Source organism: Saccostrea cucullata, unplaced genomic scaffold (assembly GCF_032062105.1).
Source record: "Saccostrea cucullata isolate Sc308-1 unplaced genomic scaffold, CSIRO_AGI_Scuc_v1 ctg3165, whole genome shotgun sequence".
In the NCBI taxonomy this organism is placed as follows: domain Eukaryota; kingdom Metazoa; phylum Mollusca; class Bivalvia; order Ostreida; family Ostreidae; genus Saccostrea; species Saccostrea cuccullata.
The window spans coordinates 27,247-41,785 of NW_026934338.1; positions in this window are offsets into that span (position 1 = coordinate 27,247).

The following is a 14,539-nucleotide window of genomic DNA, read 5'->3' on the forward strand; positions in this document are numbered from 1 at the left end:
ATTTCTTTCACAAGACATTTTCATATATACGTTTTTAAAGTCTCTGAGATATGTTGAAATAAAAAAAATCCATTCATCCGTTGCGTGAATATTTACAGCGATCGGAGGATTTTTTTTTTTAAATTTCTGGTCAACATTGTTATCCATATCATTCAATATTTCCGAATGTATGCGTGTTAACAAAATTTTATTAGTAGTGTAAAAGTACCCTTTCTGGCGCAGATACTTAACATGGGGCTCCACAGTGGAGCTGTGGAGCCAATGAATTCATGAATAACCATAGAAATAAACACACCCTCTTTACTCATGAATGATTTCAAACAATTGGTAATAATCAAAAGAAGAGATTGATAATCCCATGACGTCACTGAGTATTAAATCTTGAAACAACAGGTCACAGAAGTGATGGTAAAGAATATAACAAAAGCAATTTCTTAATTAAGGATGGGAAATTCCGAGAGGTCATGGAAATAAATGACGGTCATTGTTGAAGAAAACAACAGAAATAATATCGTTGATCAGATGAGTCCCTTTAAACGATCAAGTCAATAAATGGGACGCAAAGAGCATTTGAATTATGGAGGTTTTAAAATGGGACAGTGTTGAATGAGACATTTAAATGGGGCATCAGTCAACCGAAACATTTACAGGTGAAAAAATTTATCAAGGTTATATGAAAATTTAAATCTTTCGGGGATAATTTTATGACATACGAACGAAATTTTAATTTTCAGTTTAACTCATGTCCTCTTTTAGAGAACAAAGGTAATCTTTTTTTAATTTTTATAAACAAAAGTAAGAACACAAAACCTTTAAATTATAGTCCAGTGAAGGACAAGGATAAAAAAATCCTTTTGACTCTTAGCAATAAAACTTCAATTCAAAGAAAATATTAACAAGCAAACTGATTTTATTCTCATATTTATTGTTGAGATGAAGCAAACACAATAACATACATGTATCATTTTTATGGACATATGCATTAATTATGCATAAATAGTTTCATTTACAAACTTGCTTTTATGATGATGAAATTAGGTATACAGTTTGACAAAATTTCGGCTATAAGTTTGTACATCATTGGTATTGATCCACGAATTTAATCTTGAAGGCCAGTGTAACCATTTTACATGGTATTGTTTATTGTCTCTTCGGCCTTTTGTTTTTATGATCTTTTCTACTTTAAACACGTCATCTTCACAAACATCCACTTTTTGCAATTCATTTTGATAAAAAGTTCTTTTGATTTCTGCGTTTGAATAATCTTTGAGTCTGTGTATGAGCAATCTTCTTCTTAAATATCTCTCGGATACGACGAATATCTCCCCTGAACAATCTCAACACAAAGAGTCCAACAGATAACGACCATATCAAATTAAAGAGTCCAGCAAATAATGACAATCTCAATACAAAGAGTCCAGCAGATAACGACAATCTCAACATGAAGAGTCCAGCAGATAACGACAATCTCAACACAAAGAGTCCAACAGATAATGACAATCTCAATACAAAGAGTCCAGCAGATAACGACAATCTCAACATAAAGAGTCCAGAAGATAACGACAATTTAAACACAAAGAGTCCAACAGATAAAGACAATCTCAACACAAAGAGTCCAGCAGATAACGACAATCTCAACACAAACAGTCCAACAGATAACGACAATCTCAACACAAAGAGTCCAACAGATAATGACAATCTCAATACAAAGAGTCCAGATAACGTACAATACTACAATCAAAGAGTCCAGCAGATAACGACAATCTCAACATGAAGAGTCCAGCAGTTAACGACAATCTCAACATGAAGAGTCCAGCAGATAACGACAATCTCAACACAAAGAGTCCAAAAGATAATGACAATCTCAATACAAAGAGTCCAGAAGATAACGACAATTTAAACACAAAGAGTCCAACAGATAAAGACAATCTCAACACAAAGAGTCCAGCAGATAACGACAATCTCAATACGAACAGTCCAACAGATAACGACAATCTCAACACAAAGAGTCCAACAGATAATGACAATCTCAATACAAAGAGTCCAGCAGATATCTACAATCTCAATACAAAGAGTCCAGCAGATAACGACAATCTCAACACAAAGAATCCAGCTGATAACGACAATCTCAACACAAAGAATCCAGCTGATAACGACAATTTCAACACAAAGAGTCCAACAGATAACGACAATCTCAACACAAAGAGTCCAGCAGATAATGACAATCTCAACACAAAGAGTCCAGCAGATAACGACAATCTCAACACAAAGAGTCCAGCAGATAACGACAATCTCAACACAAAGAGTCCAGCAGATAACGACAATCTCAACACAAAGAGTCCAGCAGATAACGACAATCTAAACACAAAGTGTCCAGCAGATAAAGATCATCTCTACACATAGAGCCCATGCAGCAGCTCCGGCTGGTTGTTTGGAGACCGCTAACAGCAATATTATTCTCCACATGAATAAAATATATGATTTACAAATACTTAAAATTTTTACCTTTTATTGTATGAATTCAAGTGTAAATTTTAAATTGTCCATATTTTGAACCATGCGAAAAGGATGGGTCACAAAATGCATTACAATGGGGAAATCTGGTAAAGAACAGTCTGGTCACCTTGTCAAGAGAGAGATGTGGCTCATGAGCCTCTTGTTTGGATGTAAGACCAAAATGAAAAAAAAAACATTGCTTTTGAGCACTGAGAAAATTTAGTTCATATTGAATATTTAGTACATGTATCTTACGTAAGATGACCTAACCACCCACCCCCCAGTACAAAAATGAATGACAGCAATGAAGTTTTTTGTTTTAGTAGTACTAAACAGAAAATGTTGTTGCCTTATGTTTGGAAATATATGCTACTTGGGTCTAATTATGATACATGTATAATCTTTAAATCTTTCATGTATTTCAAATCGTGTCATTAATTTCATGAAAAGGGCAGATCGCTCTAACTCAATAAACTACCTTGGCATTTGAACTTTTTTGATGAGAAATGTTTAGAATTTCCTTATTTTTTTACACAATGAAAATTTTGTCTAATTATTATGATAAATATTTTAATGTTTTAAATTTATTTTGATTTATTTCTTTGGGTAGAGAACCTGACTTGTGATGCCGGGGTCTTTGTATGACAAGTGTTTTCTTTCTTTTGGTACCAACATTTTTAGACATTGCTCGTATAATTTGACCTTCATTTGGAAAACATTTAAACAATAAAATGCTTTCTTTGTTTGTATCACTTGAATTAATGGAAGCAGCTGTTGCAGAAAAAAAAAAATTTCTGCAATAGCTGCGACCGACCGTCAATTCCAGTAATAACAAACAAAGAAAGACATTTTCTTGTTAATTTATATTTATATCTGTTTAAATAATCATTTAAAGTAGGATTAAAAAAATTAATTATTGTATTAATGATGAGAACGTCTTTATACGTGCCATTGATGGAACAGCCACTGATCAAGAAATTTGTACAGGCGACATGCCTAATGTAGTTCATGTAGTGATTAATGCAATGGGTTTTCTAAAGAAATAAAGGAGAAAATATTTAGTGGATATAAATATTTTTACTTTAGTGACAACTTTTGAATAGTTAATGCAATGTACAAAACTTTTTACATTGTACCTCTCATGCTGATCTTGCCCTTTGAATTTGATTTCAAATAAAATATATAAACTTGCCCATATCTTAGAACAGTTAATTGATGTTTTCACACACAGGCAACTGGAGTTAGCTATTTTTATTTTAATTACATTTAAATAGCCTCACAAAAACAGCGGCATATAATTCGAAAAAGCAGTTTGACAATTAAAATAAATGTATCATATGCTATACACATTTTATTTCAATAAGATGACATTTTGATGTCAACATACGTAAAACATAAGAAAAATAATTCAAATTCGAATTCACAAATTAATTTAAAAAGGAAGTAATTCAGATATGAATTTAAGAACGAAAATAATACAATTTAAAGGAAAAACACCTTTTTACAGAAAAGTATAAATGAAATGTGCTTTAAACAACTTTATTTTTATGTTTATATTCATAGAAGAAATAAAAAAAAAACTATTCTCGATTACCTAAAAGAAATTGGCAAAATATTCGTAGTATAATTATAAAACATGCATAAATTTTCACATATTAGAAATAAATCCAATTGGAAACACGATACACATGAATAAATCATATTAAACAGTGTCCTATAATATTCTTTAAAAAACATAAACACATTCACTTAATAAAAAAAAATGTCAGATTGCTATATTTGGAAGAGAGTGTATTCTTATCAATGTTGCTTCCTTAAGCTTTTGGAATGATTCGTTTTGTATGGAATATTGATAAGACAGGAGGGATCCCGAATAGTCTCCACAGATTTGTTGACAGATTCCTAGTATGTGCCACGAAATATCTCTGAAGTTAGGAGGTACGTTAACGCCGTCATCATAGAGAAGCAGAGTCTGTAGATCCTGTAGAGATTGTTGTGACGTCACTCGGTCACCCAGTCTGTGGTGATTCAGTATAAACAACATGTGTAATATTACTAGAGGTGGGATTTGTAATAAAATTATGTTATACTTCTTATTGATCGCCTGTTCTAACACTAGTTCATCTATGTAAGTGTACAATCTATTAAGAATAATATGTTCCAATACAGCTTTCCTCATCCTAGTACACAGGGTATTTCTTTCCATGTAGTGTCTGTACATATCTACATTAACTTGACTATCATACATGATATACGACAATGACATCCTCTCCCGTGCTTTGTGTAAACAACTGAGCGATTCTTCATATCTACGTGTTTTGTAGAAGTACATAGCAAGATACAGAATGTCAGACAAATATCCAAACTTACACGACTGTTTAAGCAAAACAGCTACTTTTGCCTTATAACAGACCTTATTCCGAGTTTTGTTTTGATATCTACTACTCTGTAAGAACATGGCAGTATTCCGTAAGACACCTGATGTGATATATTGTAAACAGGCTGTCTCATATGATGTAAGCCTTTTCCTAATGATGCATTGTATTTGTTTTATGTACATTGCAAAATCCTCAATACAATTAATTTCTTGAGAAAATGATAATTCTCTAAATAAGCTTTTATCTAATTCAGTGGTAGATATAATACTGTTCTCGTGTGTATGAACTCTTAGTGTTCTCTTCAATATAGCAATTCTGAGGTAAGGTCCGAGTGTTTCACTCAATTGTAGACATGAAATCCCTTTTCTATACAAACCATATAACTTACTGAACAAAAAGGTTTGTACAAAACCAGTGACTTTCACTCTAAACATGTTGTTTCGTGGAATAAAAAAGTTTGGACAATGCCCAGTATAAACCATGTAAATCAATAATTTAAAGCTTTCCCAGAAACAAGACAATAAGTTATCAGGTGTCCAAGACAAGGAAGTATTTTTCTGTATGACCCAAAATAAAATAGTTTTTATGAAGTATGAACACAGAATAGATGTTTTAGGCTTACAATTAATTACTTCTTTCAGGAAAATCTTAAAAAGACCATAACACAAAAACTGACAGTGATTCATAGAACACACGAGTTTTTGTTCTGCTTTAGAAAATGAGATTCTCCATTCTAATTCATTTTCAGGTGTGCTTCCAGTAGGAACAACATGGAATCCTCCATTTAATATATCCAAAACAACATTCTGGGCTGGCCAGCAACTTTCACGGCATCTCTGTATCCATGGTTGTGCTGACGTAGGCCAGTGATGTGACTGAAAACAGAAAGCATTGTCGGTCTCCTTATCTTCGATAAAAGAAAAAGTTGAACATGGTCCATTTTGGACAACAATAGGAAAATTGAAGGTCATTACGAATTGTAAATAGTTATATCTGAATAATGTACTTGAAATGAATACATTATTATCCATTACAACACAGGAGGAAATGGTCTTTGCATCATTGGATTGACTCATCAGCTTTAATCTGGTAAAACCCGGTTGGAGATTATCACACTCCATCAGAATCAAGGTGTGTTGAGGAATACGGTAGAGATTGACCTGAGAAAGATCACATATCACCTTGTGGTTCGGACGCCAGAACATCAAATCTCTATCTGAGGTTTTGAGTCTGAATCCCTCACGTTTACTCCCACTCACCATTCCGGTGAATCCTTTTCTTATGTTAACATATTTTCGCACGGCCTCCTCAGTGTCCCTCACTTCTCTCCTGATCCTTACAACTGTAGGAGTCCCTACCCGATAACAAAGTACCACGTATATTACTTCTGACAGGCGAGTTATGTGATACATCCCAATATATTATGAGAATCAAAAAGCACACATCTGAAAAATATATACTTCATACTTAAAGTTTTCCTGTTTTTTATATATAAGTAAAGTACTCAGATAGTCACTAATGTTTTACTCAAGGGACTCAAAAATTCAATGTTATTAATTTGAGGAGAGCTTTCTAACATGTACATACACATTACTTTGATATAAAAAAAATCCCTTGCATACTGTACGTGTACCTTAATTCGTGTATTCAAAATTAGCGTAATAACTTTCTTTTGCTTTGTTGGCGTAATTATAATTGGCGATACACATGTCCTTGCTTATATTATATATTTGTATGATTTCCTAGTGGTATCCAGGAATAAGCGAATCTTTGTCTGCACCAAAGCAGCTAAAATATGAAGCTCTTTTTTTTAGTATACATAAACTATTTTAAACTGACGTAGAATAGAATAAATCAAATGTTATTCAACCTAAGTTTTGAAAAGACTTTATGATCCGAAGATTAGGACAATATTACTATCTGACACAATGAACAGAAGTATTTATTGAAGGATATCGTAAATGATAAAAGAAATGGATCTTAAGGACACAGTCATGCTAAAAGATAGGGAAAACTTATTTTATCTTTTTATCTGTCAATTAGTAGAACTATTTTTTTCATATATGAACTAAAACACAACCTACCGGTTTCTGTTTCTTGATCTACCAGAGAAAATTTTTTTTTCACATGAAGAAATATCCCACCTATATTTTACTTTCGTTTTGTATTACATGTACGCATCCCAATTACCTGTACATTATTTCAGGAAAACAATGACAAATAAATACCACAATTTTTAGTAATAGGGTATTATCAATGTCTATTAAAGTCGATCGCATTGTCTCTAAATAGAGAAAAAAAACATGAATCAATATTTGACTGAAGTATTTAAAGGGACTCCACAAGTCATTCAATGTATTACTAACATTTGAATAGAAGAAGGATATGGAGATAACGAATCAATTCAATCTCAAAGTCCATAAAACAATGCAAAACAAGAGCAGAGCAAACACGGACCTCCAAAACATCAGAGGTGGGATCAGGTGCCATTGAGGAGTGAGCATCCCCTGCTGACCGGTCACACCCGCCGTGTGCTCATTGTCATGATCGTGAAATAACGGAAAAATCCGTCGACAATTCAGTGTATAAATAATGGACTAACCATTGGTATGAAAAACGTCAATCAGCATTTGACTCAATGATAAATGTATTTACTGACAAGGTCATTGTATCGACCATACTAAAATAAAAGAAATTAAGCACGTTATATGTATGAAAATTGTGGAATTTTTTTATAAGCATGGACACCTATGATTATTATTTTAAAATGTGTTAATCGATCAAGTTGGAAATGGAAACGTAAGTCAGCATTTGACTCAATGATAAATTGTATTTGCTGACAAGATCATTGTATCGACCATAGAAATTATGAAATGATGACTTTAAACGAGTCTTATGGAACGCCATAACTGCTTTATGTAGAGAACTTTCATTATATGATGGTACTTTGTCATTATATGATGGTATTAAATAATTATATGATGGTATTTTGTCATTATATGATGGTATTTTGTCATTATATGATGGTATTTTATCATTATATGATGGTATTTTGTCATTATATGATGGTACTTCATCATTATATGATTGTATTTTAACAACCAACTTTTAACAAAATAATTTTGCAAATGACCAAGGACAATGTAAGTAAATTTACGAGTTCCATTCGTAGTGAAAAAAAACAGCTGTCAATGAAATCAAAAAGCCCGGATTTTAATTTATCATGGGGAATAATTGTGTGTGAAGTTGAATAGTCGTAAGTTTTTAAGCTGTTGAGTTTGGTAAAATCTTGTGATTTCAAATTGTCTAATTAAAGTTCTTTTGAATTTTTTAATACCTACATCTTATTCAAACCACATCTTGAATATATGATAGCACATTACCCTTGAAGTTTTTCCTTCACCTCTGTCAGTATCTTAGTGAGGAGTAAAGAAAGAGGCTTGGTTGAACATTCACTGGAACCTGCAATGTATCTTTGTTTGTAAGGATAGAAAATATTAAGATTTTTTTATTAGGGAAGATAAAGTCTACATTGATATATTAATGAGGAATTATCGTGATTTGCAGTTCCATATTATTATAATAAGTAGTAGTAGTATCTTTTTTGGCGTATACATTGCATATATTGCCACATATAACAATATTACAACATATAACAATATTACATACTTTATACATATACATTGGTAAAAAGGTGTTACACAGGTGCTATTACAAATATGTATGGAAAAATCTGAAAACAGAAAGAAAAAAGTAGCAGTGCAGGTGTCTTTTGTATAACTAATACTGCTGAATGGTATAATTTTCCCTCTTTTTAAAACATCCAAACAAAATCTTTTTTTTTCAAGTTTTAAGTATACTTTCTCAATTTGAATTAAGTAAAAAATTCAATAAATTTTGCCATACTAGGTCTTACATAATATTTTAAAATATATTTTTCTCTTAACTCAGTATAAAAGTTACATATAACAAAATGATATTCGTCTTTTATTTCGTTCGATGTACAAAATATACATTTCGTTCACTTGTGGGACATTTTTTTGTCATATCTACCAAATTCAGTGCGTAGACAATGAGAAGATAATCTGAGTCTAGGCAATGTTTTTCTGTAATTTCGTAATATATACAATTAAGATATTCAGCCTGTTGTATAGAAAGGTTTAGATATAATAAACAAAATTTAGAGGATGAGCGTTTTCTATATCTACTCTAAATTTTTGGATAAAAAACAATCAGTTTGTCCTTGTTCAAAATACGTATAAAAGACATTATTTTTTATTTACTGACTCGGGGAAATACCACACATCTCCAAAACCATGAGACAAAAGGGTCTGTTTAGAAAAAATAATCCAGTTTGTAGTTATATTCTTAAAATCATAATTATAAATTGATCTTATTAGACAGATTTATGATCTGAGAATTTTAAACAATATTTAATAATGCGAAATGTTCTTTATTATTAACGGTTTTCTTCCTAATTCACCATAAACAGCCGGGATACATGTTGAAGTTTTAAAAAGAGCTTGATTTTGTCTTTGTTTGTGAATACTCTAGACTACAATTACAATACTGAGAGTACTGAGAGTACTGGACAGGTAGAATATTTCAACCTGTTCGATCCTTCTAACAGAAAGCTTTTCCTGTGAACACATCATGGTGATCAGATCTATTGTAATCATATAAACAAGGTTATCTCTGTTATGGACTGATAACTCTCCCCAATAACCCCCGTCTAAGCCATTCAGTACCCCTTATACATAAATAAAGTCATAAAATGTCACAAGTAGGTCATCGTGAAAACCAAAAGATGCATCAACGGACAAAGTTTGATGATTCTAATCGAATAAGTACTTGAGATATATAAAATACATGTACAAATAACCTTTGTCCAATTATGTGGTAAAATATTTTCAAAAGGTCCGCCAAATAAACAACGTATTTAATTAAGGGATCACTGTCTAGTTTTAAGGGTATGCCAGGGCATCAACAATACTGGGAAACATAGGATAATTTGCATAACGGGCTAAAATTATCCCATGTTTCCAACTATTGTTGATGGCCCTGGCATACCCTCAAAACTAGACAGTGATTCCTTATATTTCCATTTTTACTTGAAATAACCATCTTAAAATAAATCGTAATACCGTCTAATTGAGTAGATTTGAAATGCACAAAGCCCCATGACGTCAAATTTTACTATAAAAAAATTGTCCCCAAAAACATGAAACAAATTTATTGATTATTTATAGTTACCGTGGTCAAAAATCAACATTTATGAAATAAACAACAACAGTCAATTCAAATATCAATCAAGTCAATAAACAATGGAATGAGCGTAAGAATATGTGTTGCACTCGTCCAATTGCGTTGAGGTGCGACGGAATACGCCACTTGCAAGGGCCATGACTACTCGTGTCTACTACGAGTAATCATGGAACTGCAACCGCCACCAATGGGGTGCCAAAAACCATGGTGACGGCGGCAGTACCTCAACGCAAATGGTCATCGTCGACCAGGGCCGGCTCATTCAGCAATAAAAATTTACAGAATAAGTGATTACACAAGTTTTACAAACGGAGCCAAGGACTTGTCCGTATAAAACAACGTCTATTTTCTCTAACATTGTTGATACTTACCGACACTGTATTTTTCCATTGGTTCCTTGTATAATTTACCTAAAAGACATTATTTATATGGCTTTAAAATCATTGACACACATCTTACCAAGTTTCCTTGCGTGACAAAGTAATATAGAACTTAGAAAAAATATAACTATCTTTGCAAGCGTTGCTTATAGTTGTCTGAAAGGATTCTCTACTGAAACAAACCAAAATGTCATACAGAAATTGGACAAGGAAAAGATACTGTGACCTCTTAGCTTAAGGTACTAAGATACTTTTAACAACTTTTAACAATAACAATTTGTGTCCTAACCCCCCCCCCCCCCACCCAACCGATCCCTTTATATACTTATCTATATAAATTCAAACCCTTCTTTAGTACTTACACTTTATGAACCAACTATCGATTAGTAATTAGAATACCAGAAAAGAGTGTAAAAATAGGTGAACACATGGAAATACATTTATTAATATACAAGAGGCCCAGGGGCCACAGCGCTCACCTGAGCACATCGGGCTTGAATTTACTCCCCTCCCCCTTCCAGGCGTTCATCATTTGAACAAACTAGAATATCCACTACCTGAGGATGATTTCATATAAATACCCCGGGTATCACTAATCATAGCTTTGAAGTACTTGAAAAGAAGATTTTAAAAGGTTTCCCTATATATCCCTATGTAAAACTTGGGTCGGCCATTTTGGCCCCACCCTATCCCCAGGGCCGGGGGTCATGACTTGAAAAAACTTGAATATACCTGAGGATGATTCCACATGAGTTTCATCTTTCCTGGCCCAGTGGTAATTGAGAAGGATTTTTAAAGATATTTCCTATATATTCCTATGTAAAACTTGAGTCGGCCATTTTGGCCACCTCCTTGCCCCAGGGGTCATGATTTGAACAAACTTGAATCTACACTACCTAAGGATGCTTCCACATGAGTTTCATCTTTCCTGGCCCAGTTGTTCTGGAGAAGATAATTTTTAAAGATTTTTCTTATATATTCCTATGTAAAACTAGGGTCGGCCATTTTGGCCCCATCTTTGCCCTGGGGGTCATGATTTGAACAAACTTGAATCTACACTACCTAAGGATGATTCCACATGAGTTTCATCTTTCCTTGTCCAGTGGTTCTGGAGAAAAAGATTTTTAAAGATTTTTCCTATATATTCCTATGTAAAACTTGGGTCGGCCATTTTGGCCCCACCCTATCCCCAGGGCCGGGGGTCACGATTTGAACAAACTTGAATCTACACTACCTGAGGATGATTCCACATGAGTTTCAACTTTTCTGGCCCAGTGGTTCTGGAGGAGAAGATTTTTAAAGATTAAATTTTCTAATATATTCCTATGAAAAACTAGGGTCGGCCATTTTGGCCCCACCCTTGCCCCAGGGGTCATGATTTGAACAAACTTGAATCTACACTACCTGAAGATGATTCCACATGAGTTTCATCTTTCCTGTCCTAGTGGTTCTTGAGAAGATTATTTTTAAAGATTTTTCTTATATATTCCTATGTAAATCTAGGGTCGGCTATTTTGGCCCCATCCTTGCCCCATGGGTCATGATTTGAACAAACTTGAATCTACACTACCTGAGGATGCTTCCACATGAGTTTCATCATTCCTGGCCCAGTGGTTCTGGAGAAGAAGATTTTTAAAGATTTTTCCTATATATTCCTATGTAAAACTTGGGTCAGCCATTTTGGCCCCACCCTTGCTCCGGGGGTCATGATTTGTACAAACTTGAATACACACTACCTGAGAATGCTTCCACATGAGTTTCATCTTTCCTAGCCCAGTGGTCCTGGAGAAGAAGATTTTTAAAGATTTTTCTTATATATTCCTATGTAAAACTAGGGTCGGCCATTTTGGCCCCACCCTTGCCCCAGGGGTCATGATTTGAACAAACTTGAATCTACACTACCTGAGGATGCTTCCACATGACTTTCATCTTTCCTGGCCCAGCGGTTCTGGAGAAGAAGATTTTTTTAAATGCCATTGATTTTTAACAAATTCATGATTATCTCCCCTTGGAAAAGGGCGTGGCCCTTCATTTGAATAAACTTGAATCCCCTTCACCCAAGGATACTTTGTGCCAAGTTTGGTTGAAATTGGCCCAGTGGTTCTTGAGAAGAAGATGAAAATGTGAAAAGTTTACGACGACAACAACGACAACAACGACAACGACGACAGACAACGGACAAATTTTGATCAGAAAAGCTCACTTGAGCCTTCGGCTCAGGTGAGCTAATAAACGAAATGCTTTTGAAAGGCAGCAATTTTCAAAATTATAATAATACTAGTAACCTCGTCCTACCCTGTTGCATTCTGATGGGAAATGTGTAGTATTTGCTACCTTGATTGAAGTGAGCGAGATTTAATATGTATCCTACAAAAATTCTAAATATATTTTATAAACTGTGCAATACTGTCTAAACCCACCCGCAATTTCTGTTAAAAGGGAGTTGAACCGATCGTCCCATTCGACCTCTCATATAAATCGTCAATTAAAGAAACCGTATCTTTTAGATTTATATTGCATCTTGTCAACAGTGCAATTTAACTCAGTTAAAACAAAAACAAGAATTGTAAGACTGTTAACCAAAAAAAATGGCTCGAAGAGAATAGTTTTATCTCAGAAAAATGGTAATAGTAATTTATATCAAGCTTACGCCCTTAACGTCAAGGTTCATAAACCCTCTGCTCACTCATATGAAATTTTTCTTTTTTATGATTTTCCAAAGGAAATGTATATGCTGAATTAAATACAAACAATTAAAGCATGTCTTGCGGGGCAAAATTTGACAAAAAAGGCTCTTTTATTTGAAAAATTTATAAAGGAATAATAGACATTTGTGTCATTAAAAGTTATCTCTCTTATCAGTGTATCAATTTACCTTAAACCTAGTAAATGTATATTTGGTAATTAAGGTAGATCCTAACTTAAACGAATCTGGCTTAAATTATTTAATGCATGTCTTTGTTATGTTTACTTGAGATTGTTGAGCTTATGGAATTTGGTATATTGTTATATTCATGCGGAATTTAATATTTGCCATCTGCACGTTTCATTACCTCAAGCTAGGTCATTGTATGCTGACACACAGAGTGATACACACAATTCTTAGATGCCTTAATGCTAAAAAGGAATTGTTTTTATTTTTATATAAATTTACTTTATATACATGTATAATACATTTCAAGATAGCATGATTCTTTATATATTTTCATTTTTAAAATTTGCCAAGAATTTTGGTAAAACTTGATATTACTAAAATTGGGGTATACCTGTCCCAAAGACTGCTTTGTAAAACTTATTTTGATCAATCATGATAAAACATGTGTCTTATCAATTATGTTACCTTACAAACCTTAGATATTATCATATCCAATACAAATCGGCATAATATAATCATTTGAGAGTTATTATGATTATTTAAAAAAAATAGGGATCTTGTGATGCAGACTCAAGATCAATCTGTTGATTTTGTGTTTTGGTGCAAAACTACAATATAAAATACTCTAAATTAAATTTTGGCAATTGAATTTTGCGGATTATGTACTCTGAAACAGGTCGTAATTCATGAAATAAGCAATCAAATATATGTCTTTATTGGGCTTTTTAGTTTGTATGTTACTTGACACTTCCTTCTACAATGCTTGAAGTCTTATACCATCATTCACACATGCAAAATAGTTCAGATAAGTTGGTGGGCAATGGACATACCTATGTGTAAATGAAAATGGATTGGTCAATGTACAACCATTTTGAATGATGAAATTAGGTTAAATATCAGAGAATATAGAGTCTGGAGTATGTTGTAGGTGTGTGACATTGAATACATTAAAGATGTGTTACTGTTAAATACTCAATTTATTTCATCATAACTCTCATTTATTACCATTAGAATGTAAGGGTGGAATGTGTCCTAATTTATGACCTTAAATTTTTGTAAGAATTATTTCCCTTCATTTAAATTAATTAAAAGAATTAATTTAAAATATATATATATATATATATATATATATATATATATATATA